This window comes from Onychomys torridus, chromosome 16 (assembly GCF_903995425.1).
Source record: "Onychomys torridus chromosome 16, mOncTor1.1, whole genome shotgun sequence".
In the NCBI taxonomy this organism is placed as follows: Eukaryota; Metazoa; Chordata; class Mammalia; order Rodentia; family Cricetidae; genus Onychomys; species Onychomys torridus.
Genome location: NC_050458.1, coordinates 37,597,055 through 37,605,068, shown reverse-complemented (window position 1 = coordinate 37,605,068; position 8,014 = coordinate 37,597,055). Strand labels below are relative to the sequence as shown.

General features: G+C 41.4%; 1 pseudogene; it reads left to right on the top strand.

Annotated features, from left to right (window-relative positions):
- The window catches only part of LOC118596696, a 167,456-nt pseudogene extending 165,119 nt beyond the window's left edge, over positions 1–2,337 (top strand).
- The last annotated feature ends 5,677 nt before the right edge of the window (positions 2,338–8,014 follow it).

The following is an 8,014-nucleotide window of genomic DNA, read 5'->3' as shown; positions in this document are numbered from 1 at the left end:
GAGTAGATTCATTCATCTAACTCATATCTATATTCTTTTTTCTTTTTCTTCAATAAAAAACCTCTGCATATAATCACCTTATATTAACAATTCCTGACCATTAACAATGAAAAACTTGTAACCACCATTGCAAACAGAGACAATATCCAAATCTCATTAAAGGACCAAAAACTGCCCATCCCACCTCTTGGGAATTGGGCGTCCTTTTCTTAAAATTACTTGCTGCTCTCTGGGTGTGAAGACATCTTTAGGAAATCCTGAAAAGAAAATTTTGGGATTAAGTGTCAAGTCTATGTCCTTTGTCCAGTCTCTGCATAATGGGAAAGTGCAGAGCTTGTCCCAACTCCTTATGCGAGTAGTCTGTCAGGCTGGATCATCTCAGCTAGCCATCTGAAAATTGTCCTAAGCAGTTTGTAGGCCAAAGTCAATCTTTTGGTGGTGTTCATCAGCTTAATGGCTTTACCACAGTCCATGTGGAATCATCGTTGTGGGATCCTGTCATCCTTTTGAATATTTCAAAGTCACTGTTATGTATGGACATGGTTCCTTGCAGACATTTTTATTCCTCCTATATGGTTTGGTGTAATCACAGTCTGATAAATGTCTATCTCTCAGAACCATGAATGTTCTTCCCTAGAAGAGAAATTCTTCACAGCAATTTCCCCCCAAAATTTTTCTTGCCAAATGTTTCCAAACTGACCTTTGCTGATGCTTTCTTATAACACAGTGGTCCAGGCAATTCTTGTCTGAACAAGAAGCAGTAAACCCTTCGTCCCAGGTAGCAACATCACCTCAGTCACCAACAGGATGAGAATCATCCTGCAACTCAGAGCAGCAGTCACTACCTCCATAGTCCCACAGATGCCTCCTTTTATGCCTAAGCCCCTGGGGAAGCCTCCTAGGCCAACCTCAAACTCGGGATCCTCCTTCCTCTGCCTTCTTCAGTAAATCCTACCAGTGTGCCACCACCACTGGCTGAGGTTAGCTCGGGATTGTGCAGGGGCCCACAAGGCCACAGGCAAACAGCTTTTTCATGAATTTGTACCACGAACTTGGGGCACCAGATGTAGCAGGAAACGTAAAAGTTCTCACCAGTTCTTCAGCTGATCCTGGTTCCTCAGACTGGATGGCTCTCAGCTGAACTGTGCTGCCCCAAAGCTCAAAAGATTAACCAGGCAAAGGCTTCTAGTTTCTGGTCCTCATGCCTTATCTACCATTCTGTTTTCTACCATCACTCCCTGGGATTAAAGGTGTGAGTCACCACACTTGGTTGTTTCCAATGTGCTTTTGAACTCACAGAGATCCAGAAGGACTTCTGTCTCTGAAATGCTAGGATTAAAGGGGGAAGTGCCACCATAATTCTAGCCTCTCAATCTAGTGGCTATCTGTTCTCTGACTCCAGATAGATTTATTAGTGTCCAAAATATTGTTGGGGAACACAATACCACAGCTGGCCCCACAGACCTACAGGCCACTCCTCAGTTATGACCCTGGAGGGAGATGGAGAGTTAGTTCTGCCACTATCTCCTGTCTGGTTCGCGGCACAGTTTGAGCTACTTAAGTCCCCGGCTGGTTCCCTATCTCCTGAGGCTATCCACTTGGGGCACAGCCTGAACGCTGTTGGGCCATCTCCAGGGCCCCACAGTGTTCTTGGCACCCGACCCAGGGACCCAGTGTCCACTTTAAAGGAGTCACCGTCCCCAGATTCATTGTGCAGATTCACCAGAATCCACTATCCTTTTTTCTAGTCACTACTGGCCCTTGTTGGCAATCAGTGTTTTCCAGGGCCTGAAGGAATATCACAAAGACCAGTGCAAAGCAGGGCAGTGTAGACAGGGACACCTGCAATCCAAGTCTGTTGTTTGGGGAATATGCTGCATATTTGAGGCAGTGGCCATTTCTAGTAATTTGAATACATGACCCTGACAAGGTGGCCTAAATATATGGGCAGAAATAATAAGCCTCCAATCCTCAGAGCCAAGGCGACACAGGTTGGAGAGTACAATAACACTCCTCAGAGGTCTCAGTTCACTTGTCAAGTACAGGGGTCAAGACCATGACAGGTAGGGAAGCAGATGAAGGACTCCTTCCAAGATCCAAAAGGACAATTGATGTCACAAGCATGATCTATAGCCAGTGCTCTCATACACATCCTCAGATAAGCTAAAAGGAAGACAAAGAGCATTCAGATGCACAAAAATGCTGCCGAGAAGACTTCTACCATAGGACAAGAGCATCTCTGAAATTGCACTTCCCCCTTTGTTCTGTTCCCCCCACAGCTGTAGGGTCAAATTGACCACCAAGAATGGCCATCACATCTGGAATCATGTCTGCTAGAAGCCTATATAGAGGACATGAAAAAGAGGCTTTGTTTCATACCCTTTCTGCTTTCAACCCTGCTAGCAAATTCCATTCCTTCACTGGCATATGACATGTACTCACTCATATGAGGATATGAGGAATAAAGTACAGGATGAGCAACCTACAATCCACAGTCCCCAGAGAGGGTAGATAACACAAGGATCCCAAAGAGGGATGCATGGTTTCCCAGGGAAGGGAAATTAGAAGAGAGTTCCTGAGTAAACTGGAGTAAACAGAGGGATGTAATGAGGGGATGGGACAATGAGGGAGCAATTTGGGCAGGCTTGGTGCAGGAGACAGATTGGGGGGCCAGACAAAGTGCTAGGGAGAAATCTGTTACCAAGGAATCTCCTAGGAAACCCTAGTGATGACCAGGGCTCAAATCTGGAGCCATGGTGGAGAGGGTACCTGAACTGGATATCTACTGTAATCAGACTGGTGTCCACCATAATTGTCATCACAGAGGCTTTATCCAGTAAGTGAAGGAAGCAGATGCAGAGATCCACAGGCTTACCTCAGGGGAATCCTTAGGAAAGAGACAGGGGGTGTGGGTCAGCATCTGGGGTGCAGTTGGGGCAGGGAAACTTACTGACAGGAAGCCACAGAAACACCTAAACTAAATTCATAGGAGTACATGGACTATGGACCAACAGTTAGGAGGCCTAAATGGGACCGACCTAGGCCTTCTGCATGTCACAGCTGTGTAGCTTGCTTTGTTGTAAGTCTCCTAGCAGTTAGATTGGGACATGTCATTGGCTGTTAGCTAGCTTTTTGGGAACATAATCCCCATGCCGGATTACCTTGCCCAGCCTCCTTCATGGGGAGGAGCTATGTCCTACCTTGTGGTGATATTGTGTCCCCCAATATGTTGTGTGCCAGGTAAAGTTATCAGGGGACAGAGAACAGAACACTCACTAGATAGCTATACAGGCCAGCAAAATGGTGCATACATGCCTTAAATTCAAGAGGCATAGACCTTTCTGGATCTCTGTGAGTTCAAGGCCACCACTGAGCACAGAAGCCAGGGGTGGTGGCACACACCTTTAATCCCACTACTTGAGATCTCAAGTCTTAATTGAGAATGAATCCCTTTAATCCCAGGAAGTGATGTCAGAAAGCAGAAAGGTATATAAGGCATGGAGACAAGAAACCAGAGGCTTTCAAACTTTTAGGCTTTTAAGCAGCAGTTTCAGCAAGTTCCATTCTGGTGAGAATTCAGAATCTTTCACAGTCTGAAGACTCTTGGAAACAGGATCTGATCACGAGTGGTTGAGGTAAGATTAGCTGTGGCTTTCCTATTCCTCTGATCTCTCATTTGCTCACCCCAATATCTGATTCCGGGATATTGATTGATTGATTGATTGAATTTGTTTTTGTTGTAATTTGTTTGTTTTTCCTTAGTGACAGAGTTTCTCTGTGTAGTATTTCTTTTAGCTGTGGTTTGTTCTGGTCCTCTGACCTTTCATAATTCACCCCAGTACTGGAATCCTGCATTTTTTATTTAATACAAACCTTAAGATTCATCTTGTACTATCTGAGCTTGAGGTGCCATTCTATGTTCAAGCCCTTCGGAGGCCTGGCCCTTTCTGAATGGAGTCTGATGGATGGGGAGCAGGGTGAGGGGTGGTAATGGAAGTGGCAGGAGAAAGGGAGCAAAGTTTTTGGATCATAAAAAAAGAAATGCCTGGCAATGGAGGCACACTCCATGAAAACCAGCACTTGGGATGCAGAGCCATTCAGAACTCTGTGTGTTCTGTGAGTTCCAGGCCAGCCTGGTTTACAGAGGAAGATCCAGGACAGACATTAAAACTGCTCAGAGAAACCCTGTCTTCAAAAAACAAAAACAAAAAAAAAAAAAGGAAACTATGTTAAAGAAACAAACGAATCCTGAATATAATACGGAGCTCCACTATGCTCAATAGACTATAGCACAGCATTTTACAAAGGATAAACATTACTCTCAAACTTAGCTCTAAGGATTTTTGAACCAATCATGTTAACTAATCTTTTTGAAATGTATTAGCTCATTTGTTCCTAAAATCTTAATTACCTCTTAGTGCTTTTCCACTCTTACTGTTTTGTGGAAAGGCAAGATTTCCCCTTGTATTTCTAATTTCTGTTGGCTTCTAAATAGTGTCAGATGACCTCTCCAGGATAGTGCTGATGGTGGCTTGCAACTTCAGTGCTATAAGCCTTGAAAGCCACAACTTTCTGAGCTGGGTTATCTGGACTACTCATCAGGATTATCTAGGTATCTTCAAGGGCCATAAAGCCTACACAGAATGTCTGTAGGAACATACTGCCCTGTATCTGTTTTGAGTTATCATGGCACATTCCTGAGGTCCTTTCTGGAACTGAGAACAGCAGGTAGCCTTCCCCTTAGATGGGGTCTGGATTGCCTTCCATCGCCAATAAATTGTGTACCCTAATAAAACTTATCTGGGTGTCACAGAACTAACCAGGCACTAGATTAGACAAGGTCAGAAAATGGTGACACACACACCTTTAATCCTATGCTCTTTGGAGGCAGAGATCATGGCCACACTGGGAAAAGCCAGGAATGTTGACACACACCTTTAATCCCAGAAAGTGCTGTCAGGAAACAGAAAAGTACTTTTTAAGCTTCTAGGTTTTTTCATCAGCACTTTCGCTAAGATTCATGCTCGTGAGGACTCAGAATCTTTCACAATCTGAGGATTCTTGGAAACAGGATCCAAGGAGAAGTTGCTCAGGTGCGGTTAGGTGTGGCTTGTCCTATTAACCTGATCTCTCAGTTGTTCAGAGCCATATCTGGTTCTGTGTTATTTATTTATTTATTTACTGTTGTTGTTTTTAATGTTGTTATTTTTTCATTTTTGAAACAGGATTTCTTGGTGTTGCATTTTAATTTTTTTTTATTTTAAGCCGGGGCATGTTTTGAGTCTCTGACCTTTCAGAATTCACCTTGTTTTTCCATATGAAGTTGAGTATTATTCTTTCTAGGTCTGTGAAGTATTGTGTTGGTAATTGGATGGGGATTGTGTTGAATCTGTTGATTGCTTTTGGTAAGATGGACATTTTTACTATGTTAATCCTGCCTATCCATGAGCATTGGAGATCTTTCCAGTTTTTCACATCTTCTTCAGTTTCTTTATTCAAGGACTTAAAGTTCTTGTCATATAGGTCCTTCACATGCTTAGTTAGAGTAACCTCAAGGTATTTTTTATCGTTTGTGGCTATTGTAAAGAATGATGTATCTCTGATTTCCTTTTCAGCCTATTTATCTATTGTAGATAGGAGGGCCACTGATTTTTTTTTTTTTTTTGAGTTGATCTTGTATCCTGCTATGTTGCTGAAGGTGTTTATAAGCTGTTCCCTGGTTGAATTTTTGGGGTCACTCATGTATACTATCATGTCATCTGCAAATAGGGAAAGCTTGACTTCTTCCTTTCCAATTGTATCCCCTTAATCTCCTTATGTTGTCTTATAGCTTTGGCTAAAACTTCAAGTACAATATTACATAAGTATGGGGAGAGGGGACAGCTTTGCCTTGTTCCTGATTTTAGTGGTATTGCTTTGCGTTTCTCTCCATTTAATTTGATGTTGGCTGTTGGCTTGCTGTAGATTGCCTTTATTATGTTTAGGTATGTTCCCTGTATTCCTGATCGCTCCAAGACTTTTGTCATAAAGGGCTATTGGATTTTGTCAAATGCCTTTTCTTTGTCTAGTGAGATGATTATGTGGTTTTTTCTTTGAGTTTGTTTATATGGTGTATTACATTGACGGACTTTCTATGTTTATCCACCTTTGCATCTCTGGGATGAAGCCTACTTGATCGTGGTGGATAATTGTTTTGATGTGTTCTTGGAGTCTGTTGGCCAGTATTTTATTGAGTATTTTTGGATCAAAGTTCATGAGGGAGATGGGTCTGTAGTTCTCTTTCTTTGTTGCATCTTTGTTTGGTTTAGGAATCAGGGTAATTGTAGCCTCATAGAAGGAGTTTGATAATATACCTTCTGCTTCTATTGAGTGGAACAATTTAAAGAGTAATGGTATTAAGTCTTCTTTGAAGATCTGGTAGAATTCTTCACTGAAACCATCTGGTCCTGGGCTTTTTTGCTTGGGAGAATTTAATGACTGATTCTATTTCCTTAGGGGTTATTGGACTATTTCGATGCTTTATCTGGTCTTGATTTAACTTAGGTATGTGTTACCTATCCAGAAGATTATCCATTTTTTTAGATTTTACAGTTTTGTGGAGTAGAGGTTTTTGAAGTATGACCTGATGATTCTCTGGATTTCCTCTTTTTCTGTTGTTATGTCCCCCATTTCATTTCCCAATTTGTTAATTTGGATGCTGTCTTTTGTTTAGTTTGTATAAGGGCTTGTCTATCTTGTTGATCTTCTCAAAGAACCAACTCTTTTTTTCATGAATCCTTTGTATTGTTCTCTTTATTTCTATTTCATTGATTTCAGCTCTCCATTTGATAATTTCCTTGGGTCTGTTCCTCCTGGGAGACTTTGCTTGTTCCTGTTCAAGAACTTTAAGCTGGGCTGTCAAATCACTAGTGTAAGATTTGTCCAACTTCTTTATGTGGGCATTTAGTGCTATGAATTTCCCTCTTAGTGTCTGATAAATTTGGGTATGTAGTGTATTCATTTTCATTGATCTCTAGGAAATCTTTAATTTCTTTCTTTATTTCTTCCTTAACCCATTGGTGATTCAGTTGAGAATTATTCTGTTTCCATGAGACTGTAGGATTACTGTAGTTTTTTTTTTTTTTTTATCTTGAAATCTAACTTAAAACCATGGTGGTCAGATAGAACACAGGAGGTTATTCCAATTGTTTTGCATCTGTTGAGATTGTGTTTGTGGCCCAGTATTTGGTCAATTTTGAGAAGGTTCCATGGGTTGCTGAGAAGAAGTTATATTCTTTTAGTTTGGGTGGAATGTTTTGTAGATATCGATTCAGTCCATTTGAGGCATAACATCAGTTAAGTCCATTATGTCTCTGTTAAGTTTCAATTTGGCCATTCAGTCCAGAGGTGAAAGTGGAGTGTTGAAGTCTCCCACTATCAATGTGTGGGGTTTTATATGTGATTTAATAATGTTCCTTTTACAAATGTGGTTGCCCTTGTGCCAATCTCTGTAGATTAAGCTTTTTGAAATGTATTTAACTCAATTGTTTCTAAGATCTTAATTACCTCCAAGTGTTTTTCCAGTGAAACTGTTTTGAGAAAAGGAAAGATTTCCTCTTGTATTTGTATTTCTCCTAATATGGAAAATTTTGCCAAAATACACATTCGTGATCAATGTCAATATTAAAGTGGTGGCAAAGTGGAACCATATTCATCCATATGTATAGGACAAATGCAAAACCGATAAGAAAATATTCCAGGCCATTTGCTGGTAACCTGGGTGTCAACCCGATCAGAGGCCATCCACCTGGAAACTATTTAATTAAAGCTTGCTTCAAATTTAGCTTGAAACCGTGGGAGTGGTCTTATAGTTGATTGGTGGGATTAACATTCTCTGGATAGCCCAGCAATATTCAGACAACACAGCCCAATTCTAAATCTGGATCTTCACTCAGGACATCCTGGACTGAGGTCCTACTTGAGCCATGGAACTTAAGACATTCCATAGCTCTTAGGCTATCTTTGGTTCTCAGAC